The following is a 21,757-nucleotide window of genomic DNA, read 5'->3' on the forward strand; positions in this document are numbered from 1 at the left end:
ATCAGCAAATCTGTGAGGCTTGGCAAGTCCCTGATTCTCTGTAATGATGACAGTAATGGTAACTAGAGGGTGCCTTAGGCCCCACTCCTCCGGCCAGAAGTTCTCATAAGTCTTTGTTTTTCATGGTTGCTTCCCTCAGTGAGCTGCAGTACTGTCAAGGTCAAGTGTTCTGAATGTACATGTGTCATAAGGCTTGATTCAAACAAATCAACTTAAATATGTAGCTTTTAATTCAGTTATCTTGCTTTCCTAGTTTCTGGTTTCTGAGATGACAATCACGTTTTCAAGCCTTTCTGCAGAACAATGAGATTTTCAAGTAATTTTTTAGAAATTAAGGCAGAGACTCTGATATGATGTCTGGATTCCAATATCTATCATTTTAAGAACATCTATGTCCGTGAAAGAGACACTAGATTTTCCAACCAGAAAATTTAGGCCTACCAATTGTGGGGCTGTACTGTCCCTAAAAGATGTGAAAACACAATAGCAAAAGCAGCCTACTTTGGGAAATGTGATTGTCAGAGAAAGACACTTTTCTTCATGTTCATTTACAGAAACTCAAGAGCTTTTGGTGGAGGAGCAGGGGAGAGAGAAGGGAAGGGATAGCACAGGGGTAAATAATGGAATAATTAGAACCTCTTGAGAGGACTGCGAAGTAAAGAATCAAATCAAACTTGTGCTTTTAGATTTCAATTGGTGTTCATGGTATTTTAGTAGAGAAAAAAAATTTTAAAAGGATTCTTAGCAGCAAACAGATATAAGGGAGGTTTTGACAAACAATTGAAAATCTGAAAGTGTAATATTTTAAAACAATGTTCACTACTCCAAACTGACTTACAGCTACAAAGAATTCACAAAATAAGAGAGACCTCTTGAGGACTAAGAATGAATTCCAAGAGCTTGGTTCTTCTTAGATGTCTTTGATGTGTGTGCAGTTTACCTATTGATAAAATAAAAGGGAAAGAGAATAAAGAAAAGCATTCCTGAGAAGGCCTAAGTCAAAACTGATTTCATATCCATGAGGTGGAAAGTCTACAGCCCAGTTAGTGCTTTACCCACAAAATTTTGAAGCACGCTTTAGTAACCTGCTACTAGTAAAACACAAATCCTTGAAAGAATTCATTCTGAAGTATCTCAAAGATGAAGACATAACAAATCTAGACAGTGAGAGAGTAATTTAAGCATTAGACTCTGTATGCTATTTGGCTCAAACCACAGTATCCCAAAATTCAATAGCGCAAGTGAAGTAACTGACTCTTTTGAGGAAAATAACAGCATACCAAACAGTGTAACTTGCAGTGTCTGGAACCACTTAAAAATGAAATAAATATACAATTTGTATCCTTTCTTGTTTAAAGATACACATAATTTTTAAGATCTTTTTTAAGCCTCGTAGAAAATTTGTTTTATCCTGCATCAGGACATTAGCAGGTAATTCTTGTCTTATTCTAAGATATTGTAAGAGTACAGTATGAGAGTGTTAATTCTATTGAACTTACTAAAAAAAGAAAAAAAAGAAAAAAAGAAAATCTCCAAAATGTTCTTGGAGCTTCTCAGAATTAAAATAATATGATTTTCACAGAAAAAGGAGATTAAATTCTGGACAAGTTTCAACCACAAATTAAAAAAAGTAACAACTTGACACATAGATGAATGATAACAGATAAATTATGCCTGAATGTAGGGAGAGAAACTAGATAGTAGGGATTTATTTGTAATTACTTTTTGGTCTTTATAGTTTTAATAATTTGTTTAAAGTGATAGAATGTTGTGATTCAATTACAGGAATGTTCTTTTCAATGCAGAAACAAGAGTATCTTCAAACGTGATCTCTCTTTTTTGAGTGTTCCTGTTCTGACAAGATGCACGTGTAGAGGTGATGTGTGTTATTAGACCAGGGCCCATCACTTTCTCAGTTACATGGTTACTATACATGGCCTTTTATTTAAGTCATACTTTTCTACAATAATTCCCTTTTTATGATGTAAATATATTTTCTCTTATATGGCTCTTTTATTTGTCAGAGGAGAAGAAGCATCGTTCAGCAGTTTCTTTTGTTTTAATATCTTAGAATCAGTCAAGTTTTCATTTCCATAGGCAGCAAATTCAGGTTGAGAAAGATTTGTAGGGGGAAGTTTGAAGGCTCAGAGACACAGACAGAGAAAAGGATAACATTTAGGGGTTTTATGCTTCTTAAATAGCTCCTGCAAGAAAAAGTAGGGGTATAAATGAGAGGCTGTACCCCTGTATTTGGACAAGGACAATTAGCACTGCGCTGAGGCAAAGCACACTGCCTGCTTCTGCTGCTGCTTAGGCTTGTCCTTTCGGCATAACCCTCTAGTGGAACTGGTTGGGATTTCAGACACTTGTGGAAATGTCTCCAGTGTTCCCCAAGCAGCATGCCACCAGGGATGCTGTCCCCTGAGACCGCTCTGATAGAATTTGAGCTGTGACACGCTGGAAGTCTTTTCAGAAAGAAGATGCTTAACATGCGGCTGTCCAGTTCTCCTGTGTCCCTTAAGGAGTGTTCCCATCAAGTTCATGGAAACCCCAGGGACGGAGGTCTGTGATATGTGCTGCCCTCTCCCATGTTCTGCCCCAGCTCAGCTAACTCACGTCACACAACAGGTGTTTCGTCTGGATTCCCTCATGAGGCCTCACTTGCTTTGCTGTTGGTTTCTGAGATTTGGTGGTCATATTCCTTTTGTGGAAACAGGAGAAAATAGCAAACTTTCAGTTTACTGAATTCATTGTAAATAAGTAAATAAAAATCACCTGCAGAGATCCTAAGAGAAAGGAAAAATGGAAATTCTAGAGGATTTTTTTAGGGAGATGTGTGGCAGGGCATCTTCATGACAATCAGATTGTCAGTAGGTACTTCTTTTGGTTCCCTTCTCCATGAATTTTACTAGATCACGTTTTCACACTATGATGACGCCTTGTGTTGTTCATAGAGTGCCTTCCTTTCCCCAGATATCTCCTCTAAGGAAAGATAGGATTTGATGTACACAGATCAGTTGCTTTTCAGGAAATAATTGTTACCTCCGACTGTGTATGTTAACTACTACCAGAGTTAAAGGCTTTATTCATCCCATTAGAAATAGCTGGGAAACAAAGAAAGGGGTTTTATTTCCCCCGGGCCTCAGGCAGTTAAGTATTTTGCAAGAAAACCTTCAGGAATCCACTGCTAAGCAATAAGGTGTTGGATATAAATGGACTAACTTTGTATACAAAATGTCAATTTGCAAAGAAGACAGATGGATTTGGGGTTAAAATAGAACATAACAGTTGGAAAATCCCTACTGGTCTTTCTTGTGTCATTCCAAGAAACTAATTTAATTTGTTTTGTTCTAGGTCACTGTAAATTTACGGTAATGTTAATATACCTTCATGTCATAATCGGAGTGTAATTATGAATGAAATATTTGGTCCTGGGCTATTTTGAAGCACTGCTGTCTAATACAAAATGTGCACCAGGTAGCTGCAGGGAAAATGCAATCACTAACACAGGGATTGTCTGTCTGATAACACAGATGAGGGAGGATGTGCCTGAGTGCTGTGCTGCTGGTGGAAAAGGAACCTGCCTCTGGGGAGAGGAGGAACGTGCTGTCACATCCCAGTGCCATCCAGTTCTGGCAGCCCAAGCTGAAAGACTGCACAAACAACTTTTGCCTTGTGACTGTTTTCCTCAGCTACTTGCCAACAGTGGGGCAGAAGAGAATTGGAGAAGCATGAGTATCTGTGCAGGTGAGGGTCCAAACCAAGTAAATGGGGGTATGGAGTAGCTTTTCTTTTTGGCCCTGAAGTCAAGATAGACTGTGGTTGTAGAAGCAACTGCACCTCTGCTGTTGATGCATTTACTTCTGAACACATCAGTGCTAGATTGTTTTAAAAACACTGGTGGTTTTCTGTCCCAAGCTGCTGATGCCCACAGCTCTTTTACCTCTCCCAGTGAGATATTCATTCCGGAGTTGTTCAGCGTTTTGCTTCTCAGCCTAACTTAAGTCAGTATTTTTAGATTTCAAAGAATCCTTGCAAAGTAGCTATGCATTTTCTTCCTATCATTCAGGGATGTAGAATACCAGGCTTGGAGTACCTATGCTGTCATCTGCAGAGGTGTAAGAGTGAAGCTTCTGGCATAAATCACCCATTTTACAGGTGGGTCAGCAATTAAAAAAATGGAAGAAACTTGGTCAATGAAAGATTTTACAGATGCAATGCACAGCCAGGCATGACAGTTATAATTAACATTTCAGCATGACCTAGCCCCCTATATATTTCATTACACAGAACTTGTAAAGGGCTTTGTGGAAGCACCATCTGCTGATTCCCAATAAAACTGCAAATGCTGTGGAAACTTTCTGCTGCTGGTTCTGTGTTGAAATGGGTTGAGTGCTAAATACTAAGCTTCCAGCTTGGATCCAGATTTGAACTGAAATGAGTTGTTTATGTTGCTGTGTATTTTCTGGTACACTTTTCTTTCCTACACAAGTTAGGGGAGAAAAACAAGTTAGTTCAGAAAACCTGAACTTCTCTGTACTTTCCAGACCATCCTATATCATCTATCTGATACATTTAATAATGACTCTTCGTGATATTTGTAAACATCCTAGGAGACTCTACTTCCTGATTGCTTACATGATAATTATACAAAAACAAACCACCTAGGTCTAGTACAAGGCCAAGATGCAGTATGTCAGCTGACTACACTAGAGTCAAAAAGCAGTGACTCATTTACAGACCTGTTCTCCATAGTCATTAATAAACCAAAGGGAAAAAAGTTGTCAAGGAAATAGTGGTTGAATTGATTTTCATAATCCTTTCTATGTAGAGTGACATGGAATACATTAAACCCAGAAAGAGTGGAGGGGATATGATATTTTCCTGTACTGAATTGTATTTGAGTAGAACCAGGACATCTTGACTGCATTATCAGATTTCTTTTTATGTATGAACAACTCTGCTTTATCTTATAGGATTTCATCTGAAGAGCTCAAGTGGCTAACATACATTGTGCTTCAAAGTTAATGAGAACACCCTTAAGAAATGGTGAGAGCCACTTCAAAACACTGCAGAATAATTTTACAGGATAGGTAAAACATGACTGTCTTCCTCAGACTAGTTGTATAAATAAAGTTTGTGGGACTATTCATGGGAGTAGAGTGAGAAATATTTGACCCATGATCTTACGTATCAAAAATCTTTCTGTATTATTAACAATCTATAAAGCTGGACATAAAAATGTGACTTGTTAATGCCAAACTTATGTCATGTGGAACAGGAAGAGAAAGAACAGAGTCTTTCCTATATGGTTTGACAAGACCTTTTTCAATAAACTTGTAAGTGGCCCATGGCCATAGGTGCAGATTATAAATTAACTTGGAGGCAGGTGTTTCCGTGGCTGCAGGGAAACTTGTGCCAACATGTATTCACAGACTGTGTCCATGATATCCACACTAAAAGTATGTGCCAGTGCTTGCAATAGACAGCAAATGGAAGCAAACTTCTGATGCTGGAATAAATTTTCTATTCACTGAAACTAAAACTGGAACCATAAATACTATAGCTGGAAGATTATATTTGATCTCTGCCACCATTAAGATTCCTATCTCAGATGTTCTGCTTCTAATAGTCCTGTTTCAATATGTAAAAGCATAAAAGGTAGCATTTTCCCCCCTCTTTTTTTGTTCCTCTCTCTGTCTCTCATACACATGAAGATAAAGATTGAAAGAAGGAAAAAAAGATCCAGTTCTTTGACTGGGACATAGAAATTACAATTCTGACTGATCTGGTGCCTGCAGTAGAATATCTGTGACAGAGATCAACTCTACCAGAAGCTTCTGAAAGGGATCAAGAAGCCCCAGAGCAGACAAATATGGGATAAGGTGACTATGGGGAAGATTGTCCATTGAGGCAGTCAGTCAGTGATCAGCCCTGTGTCTGAACTATGCATCGATGCTCTCACTCCTACAGGGGGGTCTGTCTGCTGTATGTAACTGCGGCAGTTTTGACTTGTCACAGAGTCTAAGCCTTTTGAATCCTCCTAAATTCTTTTCCTCATTTTTTACCTTGTAGTAATGCGTTTATCACTTAAATAAGCAGGTCTTTTCATCACTCCTAAAAATAACCCCTATTTTGATGGAAATGTGAATTAGAAACGTAATCTGGCATCACAGCCATTTGGATTCTTATCTTGATCATTGCCAGCATTGAATTCTCCAGAAAGGAGTGTGGAGAAAGCTATGATGTATGGCACAAAGTGTTTGGACTATTAGTTGGAAACATTAGAGCTCTGTGCTTCGGTGATGCTTGTTTGTCACTGTGAGCTGCGCAGGGTGGCTGTGTGCCAAGGCAGGGTGGTGCTGATGGAGGAGGAAGCAGGGGGATCTCCAGCCCCACTTTCTGCACCGGCAGCCAGGGACTGCAGCGTCCCAAGTGCTCCAGTGGCAAGAGAAAAAGTCCCTTCCAAAGACGGGAGTGTTGTCCCCCTTGCCTGCCCGAATTCATGTCAGAGTGGTGTCTGAAGCTGGCAGAAGGCTGGGCTGCAGCGGGGCTGGGTGCTCCATCTGTGGGATGGCAACTTGCTCACAAGATCTCTTCTTTCCTGAGCAAGCAGTGGTTGCTTCCCAGAGATGCGTGGACCATGGAAAAGCCACATTTAGGGCTATGTTATAGGAGTGTTTCCTTTAGAAACGGGTTGCCTTTTAAATGTAATGGCCTCCTTGTTGTTTTATGAGGACAAAGGGTAAATAAGATTATTTTCGTTTGTTATGAAATTGCCTAGTGACCATCTGTGAACCTCATCATGGCAGCCATGGTTCAAATTTAGAGTAATAGACATCTACTAATTCTCATATCACAACATCTAAATAGACCAGACAGTTGAAGGGTAAGAAAAGTGACAGAAAATGCAAGCAAATAGGAGTATTCAATTTACACCCTTAATAACATTTCGTTATGGCATGTGCTTGCACTGTGACTGCTGGTTTTATTTATTTCCAGGCTAAATAATCCTAACATTTTAAGGCTATAGAATCCTTCTCATGGCTATAACATTCTTATCAGTTGTCTCCAGTCGCTTTCTATTTCTGTTAAATGTTTCATTAGGTGGAGTAATCAGAACAGAGCATAATATGCAAGGTGAAGACATACCACTTATTTGCATAAAAGCATTCAGATATTTTCAGTAATATTCCTTATTGCTTGCTGACCGAGGCAGTTGGAACAGATGTTTCCCTTGAGCTGTACACAATGACATCTAGCTGTTTTTCTTGAGTGTATGAGCAATGCAGAAGTGGTTCAAATTATGCTTGCCATTGTGTATTGCTTCCTGAATTAGTGTAGTAATTTTATTTATTATCTCCTCATGCTCTGTGAAAAAAACCTTATGTTTTCCACAATAGGCTATCTTGATGGGGAGGGTGGAAGTCTTTCCCTCTCTGAAACAGCAAAAATGGTGACTTTTGGATGAATATTTTATTATTCTAATATATATTGTTATTATTACATGCAGTATTTATGATTGAATTATTATTAAAACTTTATTGCTGCGTTTCTTGGACATGGAGAAGTTTCTGATAGCTAGGAATGGCTATAGAGAGCCAAGGCTTGGGAGGCTGTGTAATTACTACATACTCCTCATCTTTCAAAAGACAAGCTTATCTACAGACTGCCATTCTGCATGAACCAAACACTTGGGCTTGGTAACTGACTTCTACTTCCCTTTCCCTTTTCTGGATCTCTGCCTGGGGTATCATCAGCCACACTTTCCATAGTGATTGCTAAGGGTGGCTTTCTTCCTGCCCTTTTTAAACAGAAATTTTGGGTAGTATAAATGTAAACAATTTAATAGACTCAAGCCAGCAGCTCCTAAAGCTGGAATGCAACCATAGCATCGTGTTTGTAAAATAACAACAAAGCCAAATGCATCCAGTCCTGAAGCTTTGGTCACTACGTACAGATGTGATTTAAACCTACCCTCACCAGCCCCCAAATGATGCATAACAAATCAATAGCTCACATGTACTCATGGGATAGCTGATCTGCAGAGATCAAGACAGCTAGCATTTGTTGTCACAATATTTGTGCTTTTAATTTTTTGAGAAGAATTTTGTTTGTGGAAAGGATTTATCAAGAAAATCAGTATTGTTGTGGTGTGTCTTATGCCTTATTGTCAAGTAACAGAATCACAAGTTGACTTCTGCACCTGCACATACCCTTTATTTTATGTTTTGAGGCACAATGACAAGAAACAATGCTGCAGTGTCCTGTATTGAGATGCATGGAGCTGGCTTCAAGGCAGTACAGACCTGTATGAAATGAGAAAGTTTGAGGGCTTTGTGAACTTTTATAGAGGATCAGAAGAAAGCTGTTTGGCACAGGTGTTTCTGTAATTGTGATACATTGGAAAATTTCAGCATGTTCAAGGGCACTTATGCTGTGGCTACAGCTGTTCTAACTCATACAGCAAGGACGATGTGGTGTTTTAGTGCTAGCACACTTGGTTGTGTAATATAAAACAAGTAGGAAAGGAAATATTAGTTAAACCAAGGTGGTGCTCTTTTTTTCCCCCTTTTTTTTTTCCTATTTTTTCTCTTTTTCTTCTTCCTTTTTTTTTCTCATTTTTGTTTTATGAATTTTTATCCCTTCACATAGAAAAGCCATGGGCAAAAACAGAATAATGATAAAGAGACTGGGGTGGAGAATAGCCAGATATCTTCTAACACTTCTGCTTCTTCCTGCTGTTCATATTCATGTGCACTTAGTTTCCCTGAGCTAGGAAGGATAAAACAGAAATGCAGATAGACCAAGGTGGGAATGATTTGAATCTCTTCCACAACACTGGAATATGGCAGTATAAGTTATTTTGCTCTCTACTTTGCAGTTTGTTCCTGTGTTTTTAAAGGAAGTCTTGAACTGCAAGGTGATTGGGTTGCAGAGAAATATTTTGAAATCTATTGAGGTTGTACTGTGTGCATCTGGTGATCTGAATTAATTTCAAAACAGGCCATGACATTAACATTGCTATTATCTAACCTTTCTATATATAGAGCAACAGATTTATTTTACATGGAAAATGGAGACAGGGTCCTTGCCTACATGAGAGCCCAGTCTGTGCTGGAAAGGTATAGTGTACTTTGAGCTTTTAGGCTGCTGGTGTGGGTGCTGGCTCAAGAAGACCTCTCAGAGTGGCCAGTCTGATCCTCTACCCAGCTGATTTTTCAGAAGATTGTAGGTTATTCTGCAGTGTATTTATTAAAAATGAGGTTGTGCATCTGTAGTCACTTAGGCATTTCCACAGCAGTTCAAGAGAAATTTAACAGTGGGTGGTAGACTTTATTCCTAGTGGGGCAATGAACAGTGAAGCTACTGAAATACACTTTCTTACTGAGCAGTGTTTTGTGGTTAGATTCCCAAGTGTCTAATAAGTTAGAGACTCATGCCACAATCTTTCCAGGGATACTGATAGGAGCTATTTTCTCATTCCAGCTATCTGTTTTCACGAAGCTCATAAACACTAAATATCTCTGAAAGTAACTCTGCTCTGCCATGTGATTTAAGTGGGATAACGACTTCGAAACCTGGGAAGGATGGCCAGAGTCAGTGAGACAGAAAATAAGCACATGTGCAGACACACATACACGGAATGATGTGTATGTAATACACACCATAGCCAGGCTAGTAAGTCTTAAAAAAAGAGGAGGCCAAAATATAAAAGAGGGAATGAGGAACAAATCTGGTGAAACTAATGGAGTAAATTCTGTAACATAAGCAGAAACTTTAGTCTGATCTGATTTTCCTGATGCTTAGGTTTTGTGCTTGTTTGTTTGTTTAATTAATCTTGATGTGTCTATAATAATTACAGTGTCATTCATTGTCTTATTCACAGTGGTATAAGTGAACAGTCAGTCAAACCCAGCAGGATGAACAGAATGTCTCTTGGAAGGGATTCTGCTGTGATAATCAGTGGTGTGACATATGGGAAGGGTACATTTATGGACAGTTTTATAATAAAACCCACAATCATTCTGGAAGCCAAGCTTTTTGCAGGAACTTCAGTGGAATGATGCTAGTTCATGCCAGATACCAAGCAAAAGAAGAACATTAGCTTTCTGATTCTAACATTCTTGCTACTTGCTTATACTTCTCATTATTCCTAGAGTCACCCTGGACAGACTTCACACAGTGTTTGGAATTAATATCACCTGGCTTTTATTTCAAAAAGTCAGGCTTTTAGTATGCATTAATTGGCTAGCCTCCTAAGGGAAAGAAAGATGTGAAGGGGGCAGTCATTTTAGTGATGATTTCAGGATATAACAAATTGCACTTTGGAGGTACCTTTTTAGTTAGCCTAGACTAGTAGCTCAAATGAGATACGTTGTATTTGAATTGCTAATATGAGGAAAAAATCAATATCACCTAGCGCCTCACCAACTGTGTCAAAAAGGTCTTTCCCAGAGATTGTTGTGTTCCACTGGGCTTGAAAATTCTTACTGCTTATAAAGTACCTACCAGTTATCACGTGCTTGGAGATTTTATTCCTTTTCAAAGATTTGCAAAGTGCTGATGATGGAAGAATTCCTTTTGCTGATGTTGGTGTCACTAGGAAAAGGTTCATGCTGCCTCTGCTTGTTGTGTAGCTACCTGGCACCGTTAGTGGTCACACTCCACAAGATATTCATGGTACCCTAGTGTTTCTAGAGTTCTATTATATGTTATTATGGGTATGAATGGCTTGGTAGTACTTTCCCCAGAGAAGAGTTCTGAAGTGCGGAAACTCTGAGAGACTGGTTTTTGTCACAATGTTGTCTGTCCCTTAAATAGTGTTTCTCATTAGATGGTTCCATAAATCTTCTTAGAGGAGGGTGATAATATCTTTACACAACACACAGAAGGTAACATCCATCTTCCATTTCTGTCTCATGATTCATACCATTTGTATGTGAAGTTTCAGTGTGGTTAGAGGCTGACAAACATAAAATTGGACTTTTTCTAAACAGATAGTGAGATTTATTAGTTATTCAAATTGGACAGAATAATAGTGTATTTATTTAATAGACATTTATTTTATCAAATATCCTGTATTTTCTTTTAAAAGATCATCACAAGTAAAATTGAAACACCACTTACGCATAACTTACAATAACTAAAGTTAATAACAATAGCATATCACTTATTAAGCCTGTAAAAAATGACAGCAGACTGGTAATCTTACCACTGATGATAAATTGAACTTTTCCATTTCTACTACTACACTAATAAAGAAGAAGAGTTAAAGACCAGCCGTTCCATATGGGTTGAATATTCTACCCTTTCCCGCATGGGAAAGATATTATTTTCTATTCTTATTCCTTTAGCAGACATGTATGTAAAAAGGCTTATTTTATGAACGTATGGTTGGTGCACACATCTGTTCATTTAACTGTACTGTACAGTTGTCCTATAGTTGTCTTCAGGGCAATACATTAAAGCAAAATCAGTCCTGCAAAAACAACTTACTCCATTTGCTTATTTCCTCTCTCTGAGTTTTCTTCACTTCCATAGCTGTCTTCTAGACTTATTGGTTTATTTAAGCTCACTCAAAGTTGACTTTATTGTCAGATATTTTTGGGCACTCCATGATAAAAGTACCGTGATATATTTTACATCCAGATGAATATGGAAAAGAAGCATTTTTTCTAGTCCAGTGAAGTTACGTAGCACCCTGACTGCAATAATAATTTCCTAAAAAGAAAAAAAGACAAGAAAAATAAATCAGAAGTTGAACTCGATATCTTGTCAGACAGTAAAATCAATGCTAACTGGCCTGCAAGTGGGTTCGTGACGATTCAGAGATCTATGTTGTAAGATTCCAATCTAGTAAACAGTTACGATAGAACTAAGATATTTGCCCACAGGTCTTTAAAAGAGATGCAAATGTGGTTGACCTTCTTGTCTCCTCTTGTATGACTTGACATACAAGGAATATTCTGGAAGAATCAATGAACATTAGTAAAACCAGGGAGCAGAAATTTGACCTCAGAGATGAAAAGCATGTTGTGAATGCTTTGGTAGAAAGACAGGGAGGCAGACAGAGTTCACATATAAAGACTTTCATGGAAGGAAAGCTGCAGGCAAAATTCGAAAGAGAATCCAGAAAATGCAATTAGGAAGAAATGTCAGCATTCACAGACTGAAGCAGGAGAGAAGGGAGAAGGAGATCTACGTATGGGGAATGGAAGACACATGGAATCTTGATGCTACATGTGTAATGTTCAACTGAGACTTAACTGTGAGTTGAGCATAAAATAGAGCTTGGATTTTCTGGAGTCCTGGCAATTATAGCAGAGGTAGGAGATGCTGGCTGGTGTTTTGCCAATGGCGTGTAAACAAACTGGATGAAATGAAGAAAGACAAGAATGAGGCAATTCTGCTATTGGTGTGATTTTATAATGAGGAAAGCGTGATTTTTTTTCTTCAGTTGTGCTATTGATAAAAAACAAGGCAAAAAACCCCTCAATGACTGTTTGGGGACAGCTGGCGGAAGAGATGAAGATGTTGTAGTTCAAAAAGCCAGATGATGGCAGGGCAAGTGATGCAATATTACAAACCTCTTACTCAGCCATGAAAGAGCAAAGGTGAAGGGAGGTTCAGAAGCAAAAAGGCACGGCTGAAGACAGTGTTTCTAAAAGAACAGTGAAGAGACAAATGACTCTGATGCTTTGCCCTTATGACAGAACATACTGCAATAAATGGTGTGAATTGGGGTCTGAGGAGGAATAGTGCCTGAGAGGCTGCAATTTTCCTTCCAGGCTTGAATTTATCTCAAGCTGCTGGGTCTCAAGTTGTGCTGAGACATCCAGGTTCATCTTAACTAAACATGGGTAGGGACTACCTGTGACAATGCCAAACCTTGGTTCTAATTCAGGGATCTTGCATTCCCTTTTCAGTCAAACTAAGTGAGAGATTACAGTCAATGTCGATGGTTCAGGTAAAAAGTCTCAGGTCTACATGGAAGTGGCATGGACAAAACTTGAGTTTGTGCATTTGCCTGTCATGGTTTAAGGCAGGTCCTGATGTTTAGGTGTATCTTGTAGTGTAATAATAATTATAACAGTAATAATTGAGTTACATGCTTTGCTGTCACAAATTTTTAATCTATAATTGATTAGAAATAACCAAATACCAATGTGTCACTTCCCAAGTTGCAATAGGCTTTTCCTATTTCTAACAGGAAAATATTTTAAGTTGAAATTAGCAGAAAAGGGAGGGGAGAAGCAGGGAGAATATATGGAGAAGTAATTCACAAAGGGGTGCCAGCCATACAGCCACAAAAAGAAATCTGTCTATAGCAGATTACCAGCGTCCTGCCTTATTTTTGGAGGCAAGGAAGAATGATATTACACAACATATTTGTTTTCACATGTTTAATTAAATTTTGTAGAAATGGAAAAATAATTTGTTTTTATGGAACTACTATCAGTCCGTAACCCAAAACTTCTTTCAATATTTAAATGTTTTAATATAAACCATTCATACTAGACTAAGTAAAAAAATATGTCCAAAATGGAAATAATCCAGATAATATGGTCTGCTTTCTTTTACAAGCCTCAAATAGCTTCCATTTTGCTAACAGTTTTATATCTGTATAAATGCAGGTAGGAAATGTTTGTAACATAAAGATGTATGGTCACTTTTTACATTACCGAATGAGTTGTATGCCAGCAGTGTGTTAGGCATATTATACCTCAGTTTGACTGACTGTGGTGTTTATTTCTTTGTAGAGTCATCAGAGAGTTACAAAAAACCATCTTCTGAAAGCCATTGAGGACTACTTTGTCATCAGACCAGTTGGATCTCATTTGGACAGCTCGTCATCAGCTCTCAGCAATAGTTTATTGTGTTGTCACAAGCACAGGCAACCTTTTCTGAGGTTTGGCCTTTAGCTGATTGTGTAGAATTCTCTGCTAGTCCAGTAGAGGATTGTGAGAGTGCTGATCTGAATGGGTAAGCAAATAAAGATTTGTACTGAGGGGAACATCAAAAGTTAAGGACATGCTAGACATGCTAGACACAATTTTGCAAAACATTTAAATGCCGTTCTCTGGAACATCTCAAATCACAAGTCAACATTAAAAAAAAAAATCACCCCAGACAACATTGTCTCATTCTGAATGTAGTTCCACTGAAACACACAATACTGTTTGTACAGCAAAGTGAAAGTAATGTAGAGCTGGCTGGTGGGACCTGTGCAAGCATCTATACATCATTTTATAAGGTCTTTAAATTGGCTCTCACAGCTTTTGTGGGTGACAAGACTGTAACTAAATCCATGTGGATTCACATTGAAAACCATGCCTGTATTCTTGAATATATGGTTTCCTGTTTCAGAAAGAGGACTTCCTTCTCTAAGCACAAACAGTATTTCTGTATTTTAAATCACGTACGTGACCTTCTGGTCAGACGTGGTGAACCTACCAAATGAATAGTTGAAATACGCACTTTTTATTTAAGACAGCAGCTATTGTCTACTTGTCATCCATTTCCTGGGCATGTGCAAGGCGTGGCAGTGCTCAATGTTGTCCCAAAATATCATTTGCTTGTCTGTTTGGATTGTCTTGATTATCTGTATCCCTACACTGGATATTAAGATTATCCTCACAAAAAATTAATTGTTCGGAGATTGTAGGAATCAGTGATTCTCCATAGTGAAAAATTTCACACTATATAAGGAACTCTGCATGAAAACCCACATGTTGTTAGGTAGGAGAAGCCAAAGGAAGTGTTTGGGTACATGAGAAGAAAAAGGTGTTTAAAATCTGTCCATAGAATCTGTCCTTCTGATGGCAGCCTTGACTGACTCTGGAGTCTCAGACAGTGATCACCATCACAGAGGATCTCCATCAAGTGCGGCTTGGCTCAAGAGGACTACTGTAGTCCATACAAGTTGTAACAGGAATGGGAGGGCCGTCTAATCCAGATCAAGGGCTGTGACAAATGCTTCCTAATGATGCTTAGTAGCTCTGAGACCTGGCTGAGTTCAGATATTAGTACTGTCTTCCATCTTTCTCCTTTGTTCTTCAAACACTCTATTTGCTCCAAAACCCAAATGCATCCAATCACAAATGTTAAACCACCTCTTTTTAATCTATTCCCAACCTACTTTAAAGGTGAGGAAAGGGTAACTTCTTCATTTATCTGGTTGCAACAGAATGTGTGGGAGCAATAGGCAAACTGGGTGGATAGAGGTTATCTTCTATCCAACACCATTGCTACAATCAGTTTAGAGACACAACTCCTTTACAGGAAACAATTTCCTACTGTTTAACTTACAGTTGCAAAATCTTCTGAAAACTCCAGCAAAAAAATTCTATTATAAATAATTTAATCATAAAAAATCATAATATTATGAAATTCCTGTGTTTGAAATACACCAGTTGTTTAGGGACATCTGCTTAGAAACATCTTTTTTTCTTTAAATTTCAATGATTTTGTCAAACATGTGTCTTTAACCTCTGTATTATCTTCAAAAGTTTTTGTTTTTCCCTTGTCTATGTTTTCAGTGAGGGAGGGCAGGAAGTCAGACATGATTCATACCATTTTGGGATGTGCTGCTTTTCCTGACAACGTCTGATTACAAAGCTGAGCCCACTTGTTAGCAAGAACAACACAGAGGATGTTTTCAGATCCATCCTCTTATTAATCACATCTTAGTTCTTGTAAATAATCTGTGCAAGTACATCCTTAATACGTCATTTGCACTCTAATGAAGAGAGTGCAGCAGAGGCAGCTCAGCTTTGAGAAATGCAGCCCAGAAATTTTTATGTGTGTTTTCTCACCATTGTGGCCCTTTTTATTTCCATTCTATTTAATTTGTCTGAGGCAATCGTTTTGAATTTTAGAGCCTTGAATCCAAACACTTATTTTTTGCAGCTATTTTAAAATATATTTCCACCCCCCAAAAAGGCCTTTTTCAGAGAAGCAGGCTTTTAAAAATCAGGAAACATGTATAAAAAGAAAACTATTAAACAATGTGTGTCTGGGTTTCCATTGATATTTTTACTGCAATTACAGAAAATGTTGGTATTTTAATGAGGTTTTTTCCATCCATTTGCTTCTTCAGCTTGATTTTTGCAGTAAAGGTATAAATACTGCATTTATGACATCACATTTTTTTGCCATGGAATGTAATGTACTATCACAAACACATTGTTATGATTACATGACAATTTCAAATCAGATGATAAAATACATTCCAAGTGAGAAAACATGTCTTTAAATCAAGAACATATAAATGGGAGAAATAAATCATTCTTCTCAAGTGCTGAGCACCAGTGTGATGTTACACAGACACAGAATGAGGCATTTTTTAACTTTACAGAGCTCCCAACCTGATGCAGACAGAGGCATTACGAAGGAGACTTGTAATATGCCTGTCAAGGATTTAGACTTGAACCAGTTGTGAGACTGACAGTTGTTGCAGGTGTGTGGGAAGAAGGGGCTAGTGAAAAATAGACAAAAGAGATTTTGGAGAGCCACTGGACTTAGAGGTATTCTATGCACTTCAGAAGCAAGATGAGCCAAGATAAAATAGGGTGAATTCATATTTACAAAGCTGTGCCTTCAACATGAGCAGGCGACTGGATCATGGAATGAACTTAGAAGGAGTTTGAGAGTGCAGCAAAGCCGTTGGAGGAATCTGGGCAGGGCAGCACAGAGGGACAGAGGGAGAATCAGTGCATATTAGTGCAGGGGTGTAACCACAGCTCTATTGTGCAAATTTTGAAGGGCTGACTGTGCCCTGGCACAGAAGGGATAGTGAGAAATTCAAAGGGATGAGCACTATTTTCTTGAATAGTGAGAATAGGAACTGAGACTGAGGAAGTGAGAACAAACAAAGAAGCTGAGATAAAGTATTGTGGAAGTAGGTATAATGACTGACTAAGGCACAAGTAAGGCTTTTTGTGGAAGAAATGAGAAACAAAGGATAAATGCTGTGAGAGCACAAAAGAAAAACAACAGGATTTTCCAGGAGTTTGATTATGAAGGGGTTTCAGGTAGAGCCACAGAGAACATGAAACCTCTTATTCAGATACAAAGCTACAAACCTATAAGCTTACTGAAGGCTTGGAAGCCTGTCTGGGAATGCAAGAGAGAGGAAAAATATGGAGAAGTGTGAAAACAGTGGATGGAAAACAAAGGCTGCATTTAGATGGTAATCAGGAAATAATCAGGGAGGTATCAGTGTGGTAATGGAGAAAAATGGAAATACTAAGGAAAACTAAGAAAGGAGATACCTGAACACCAGGAAGATGGCCTGTGGATCCAGTCACCCTCCCATGGATAGAGCCTGATGTCTGTGCTGTTTTCTGCCCTGTGCTTTTTCTACTGTAGTGAGTCCTGCAATTCCCTTGGGGCACAGAATTCTGAACTAATGAGTTAAAAATCTGCCAAGGACAGACATAATTGAAAATAGAAAGTGTCAGGACAGTACTGTACATATACACTGCAGACACACTACACACACATACACATACCAGGGAATGGGTCCTTTCTTCCTTTCTTTTCATAAGTAGGTTATAACTAGGTTTTTTCTGTGGCAGACATTTTCCGCCTTGGTGCCAAGCAACTTTCATTAGTGCAGAATGATGAAAATATTAGCTAATATTTTTTAAGCAGACAACCCAGAAATGTGTAGCCATTTAGCATGAATAAAGCAGGCTATTCCTGACTAAAACCTCTGACTTGGTTCAAAGGATACAGCCCACTTTATAGTGTCAGCCTTTCCCCAGATTCACATGGCAGTGGCACTGCCATGGACATATCAGGACAGCTTCTTGCTGCTGTGAGCAATTGATTCACCAACTTTGGCTGCAGCTGTCCTAAGTCAAAACAGGAAAGAATCAGATCTGCCCTAACTATCCATTTATGGATTTCCCTGGTGGGACACTGTGTATGCTGCCTCCAACTAGGAGCTCTTGCTGTGGGCTCTGTATAGACAGTCTTCAGTTCTTGTAATGCAGCCTCAAAGAGTTATCCTGAAAACTTACTGGAAAAGATGCACAAAATTAACTTGCCTATCCTTTTCCCCAAGGATGGGGGAAAGTACATGAAAAAGAGTTATGTGCTTTATCAATAAAAAAAAATGCAGACATAGAATTTTGTACGGCTACTGAGACACTTCCATAATAATTTTTTCTGTTTTTTTAAAAAGCATACATTGTACTCGATCTCATGTTAGCAACGAATTCAAATGCTGGCACAAATTATTATTAATTCCTTTGGTGTTTTTGTAACAATGTAAACCATGATGAATTAATTTGGTACCAATATGGATGTCATAAGTACTTTATCAGATTTCCAACTCAATTCATGACTAATTACCTTACCATTATTTTAAGGAGTTACCCAGATGTGCTTATGATAGAATTAAGGTAAACAATGACTGATGCTCAGACGTTATGATTAGAGCAGCTCTACTCAATTTGACAAAACTTCATGTGCCTTTCAATATAAAGCACCTGCCAAGCCACATGTGCACCAGATTTCTCAAATTCCTTGTCACTCATTAATACAGATGTAGACCATATTTTAAAAGTCAATGTGTAGAATGGAGACTTTTTCAAAAGGCAGGCAGGTTTTCTCTTCAAAACCCACAAACTCTGTAACTGAAATTTTTAGTGACCAACTTGTTTGCTGGTTAAATACTGTTGTCACATGGTCTACAGTTTTTTTCCACTCAATTCAGTTTATTATGTCAATGTAGAAATAGTGTGCCTAAAAATGTATTTTCACAAAATGGTGCAATTTAGGCTTGAGAAAGACTTTTTACCTCAAACTTTCCAACTTCTTGCTTTTTTCAGGTGTTTCCTACTTTAAGGTAAGTAGGGTTTAGTAGGGTTATTTCACTCATTTTGAAAATCTTCGAGGAACCTAACCACTTCTCCAGGGACACTATTCCAAAATCTAATATGTCAAAATGTCAGTACATAATTCAACCTAATTACTGCATATTTGGTGTTTACATCTTTGGATATTTGAAGCCACTTACCATGGTTGTTCTGCTTCTTATTTCTGCAGACAGGTGGGAGGGAATTTTAATAAATTATTTAATAGATACTGGAGAACTTGGTTTGCAAGCTACCTGGAGAATATCTGACTCCTTTTGCTAACTGCATATTTGTGTTCTGTGGTCAAAGAATGTCGAGGCAGTAAGGAAAGACTACAAGGGGGTGGAATAACTGGTTTGCTACATTTGAAAGAGTGTATCCACTTAAATTAAGATTGAACTGGACAAAAAGCTTCTTTCTTTACTTTGGCCTCTGGTCTTGGATTTCAGAGGCGCAGAAGTGTACACATTGCAGAGTGTCTAACTTGAAAGGACTGAACACAGCCTATTTAGAAACCTGGCCATCATTTTCATTTTAAGCTGCCCTGCAACTTCTATTATGAGTCAGAGATGAAGAATTAAGCAATAAAGTTAAGAAATAAAAGTGAGATAAGGAAAAGTTCCTCTTGCTAATAGAGACTGTGGTACCGACCAATAGTCAGTGGGAGCTCATGGTGATCCAGATCTACATTCATATTTCAGCATGTACTATTTTTGCTTACAAAATTAGAGTTATATAATTTCTTGTTCCTAAAGTCTTTAGGTGTGTATTTTATCTGTGCTCATAATACCTGTAAGTTACCTTTCCTCTCTGACTACATATTCTACAGAACCACAGAATTACATAATTTTTTGGCATAATGTTGACCAAGTGAGTAGGGTTGTGAGTAATGGGAGCAAGTACTACAAATGAAGCTGATATTTACTTCAGTGTTCTATTTTCTTCTTTTAGTAATATCTAGGACTTACGTGGCACTCATACCAAAATTTCAGTTGAGCCTGCGTGCTTTGATGCTTTGGAAAACCCTTTGTCTGCACTTTTAAATGCTTAAAAATTTAGAAAAACAAGTCACAACTTAATTGAAGTTATTAGTGTTTTTTTACATATTAGTATGTTTTGATTCTTTCTCAGACATTTTTTTTTCTAATTCTCTTTCTTGGTCTTTGCACAGGCAAAGGTAAACCGGAGTAAACATATCTGACAGGATTCAAGATTGTTCTGACATTCTTGCTTCATGTGTCCTTTCCTGTTAAAGTGCTCCAGCAGCATCTAAGTTTATTGAATGAAGCAGGTAAATATTTATGATGAATTAAGTGATCCATAAGCTAATTTTTCATATTTTAGCTTTTAAATTGAACAATTTAGCTTATTAGATGTAAAAATGCTATTAATACTTTGAAAATGAAGCAATTTAAAATTATTGTGCTACTATACCATGGGAAAGCAATTGTAGTTCAATGTTGCTACACCACTTTCATGAACCATGAGTCTGCTACCAAAACTATTTCTAAACAATGACGCTATCAGCAAATTGTCCCTCCAACCATACTTCTATAGGCAGATTGGAAACAGGAACATAAAACCAACAATATTGTACCGTTCCATGAAATTGGATTCTATTCTATAAGGAGTTTTGTGATGTAGAAAGAACTTTGCTCTAAAAAGCCACCACCAAATATCCTGAGAAACAAAATCTTTCTTCTCTGTGTGTGCTGGCAGTAAGGAATTGACAGTTCATTTTTGATTTACTATGTCTTTTATTCAACCACTCAATGTCAAAAGACAAGGAAATTCTGTAATGGAAGTTATGTCAATGTTGCTCCTTCTGGACTTAATGCTCTTCTCACAGCCTTGGGTATTTTACTTCTGTGTAGCCACTGTTGGTACTTTTACCTGAGTAAGCATGAGGAGAATTGGACTGTTTGTTTTCAGTAGCTTTATAAACATAGAACACTGAATTTTGCCTCTTGTATTCATCTCTGGTGTTTGACTGTGGTTCTGGTGAGTTTTCTCCTTGCTCCTTTCTCAGACCTTTCTATGGATAATTTTAGAGTCTATCCTTGGACTGAATTGTTAAAATATGGTTTGAGATCTAGAATAGTGCCTGCTTGTGGTTGTCCTCCTGTACTCCCCCATCTCTTCATGATCCTGATGTCCACTTGGCCTATGGACTTCTGAGCAATTGTAGTGCCTGGATATGCAATACTTGAAGGACTAATGGGATCTGGCTATATGCTTGCTACTGCTCTTCTGAGCAGGATTACACAAACCTAATACCTTGGGTTTTTACACCACCTCCACTGCCTCAGGGGAGCAGGTTAGGTGGCCATGTTTTATAGTTCCTTTACATGACCTTGTATCTCTCTTCTCAGTTATTTTCTTAGTCCCTACTTTGTAGTAAGCAGATGCTGTAAACTTCCTTAAAATTGGAGACTGTACATTTCTGAATAGTACAAATGGTCCTAATGCCATTTTTCCTTTCTGACAGTTCCTGCTGCAGTTGTTCCTTAGCTTGTAATCAAGGATTGGAAGGGTTAGGTTGTATTTTGTGCCCCGATGGAAGGTGGTGCTAATAAACCACCAAGGAATGGGATGGGATGGTACTTGCCCCACTCTTTATGTTTTAAATGCTACCCAGCTGTTGAGGCTATTCACTGTCCCATCAGACTCAGAGTCAGTCTTGAAACCATTTTATTGATCCCTTGACTTTTGAAAATCCTGATTAGTTGAAATCAAGAAAAAAGAATCCTGTCTGGATTTCTGGGTAATACTTCAAAAAACTTAACTCTGGTCAGCTGTTAAGAATTCTGGTACTATTATATTTCTCATCAGGCACCTTTCAAACCAGTCCAGGAGGAGGACTGTCATGATGTCGTCAAAGGTCAGCC

The 21,757-nt window shown here is 38.2% G+C and overlaps 1 long non-coding RNA gene across 1 annotated transcript in view; it reads left to right on the forward strand.

Moving 5' to 3' along the window:
* Positions 1 to 21,757, forward strand: part of LOC125320572 — a 41,117-nt gene that overhangs the window by 5,826 nt on the left and 13,534 nt on the right. Inside the window, exons 2-6 of the long non-coding RNA XR_007201187.1 lie at positions 3,534 to 3,747; positions 4,070 to 4,158; positions 4,977 to 5,093; positions 13,764 to 13,986; positions 20,041 to 20,160. This is a non-coding gene — a long non-coding RNA (uncharacterized LOC125320572). The remainder of the gene's footprint in view (positions 1 to 3,533; positions 3,748 to 4,069; positions 4,159 to 4,976; positions 5,094 to 13,763; positions 13,987 to 20,040; positions 20,161 to 21,757) is intronic.

The sequence above is a fragment of the Corvus hawaiiensis genome, chromosome Z (assembly GCF_020740725.1).
Source record: "Corvus hawaiiensis isolate bCorHaw1 chromosome Z, bCorHaw1.pri.cur, whole genome shotgun sequence".
NCBI classification, from domain to species: domain Eukaryota; kingdom Metazoa; phylum Chordata; class Aves; order Passeriformes; family Corvidae; genus Corvus; species Corvus hawaiiensis.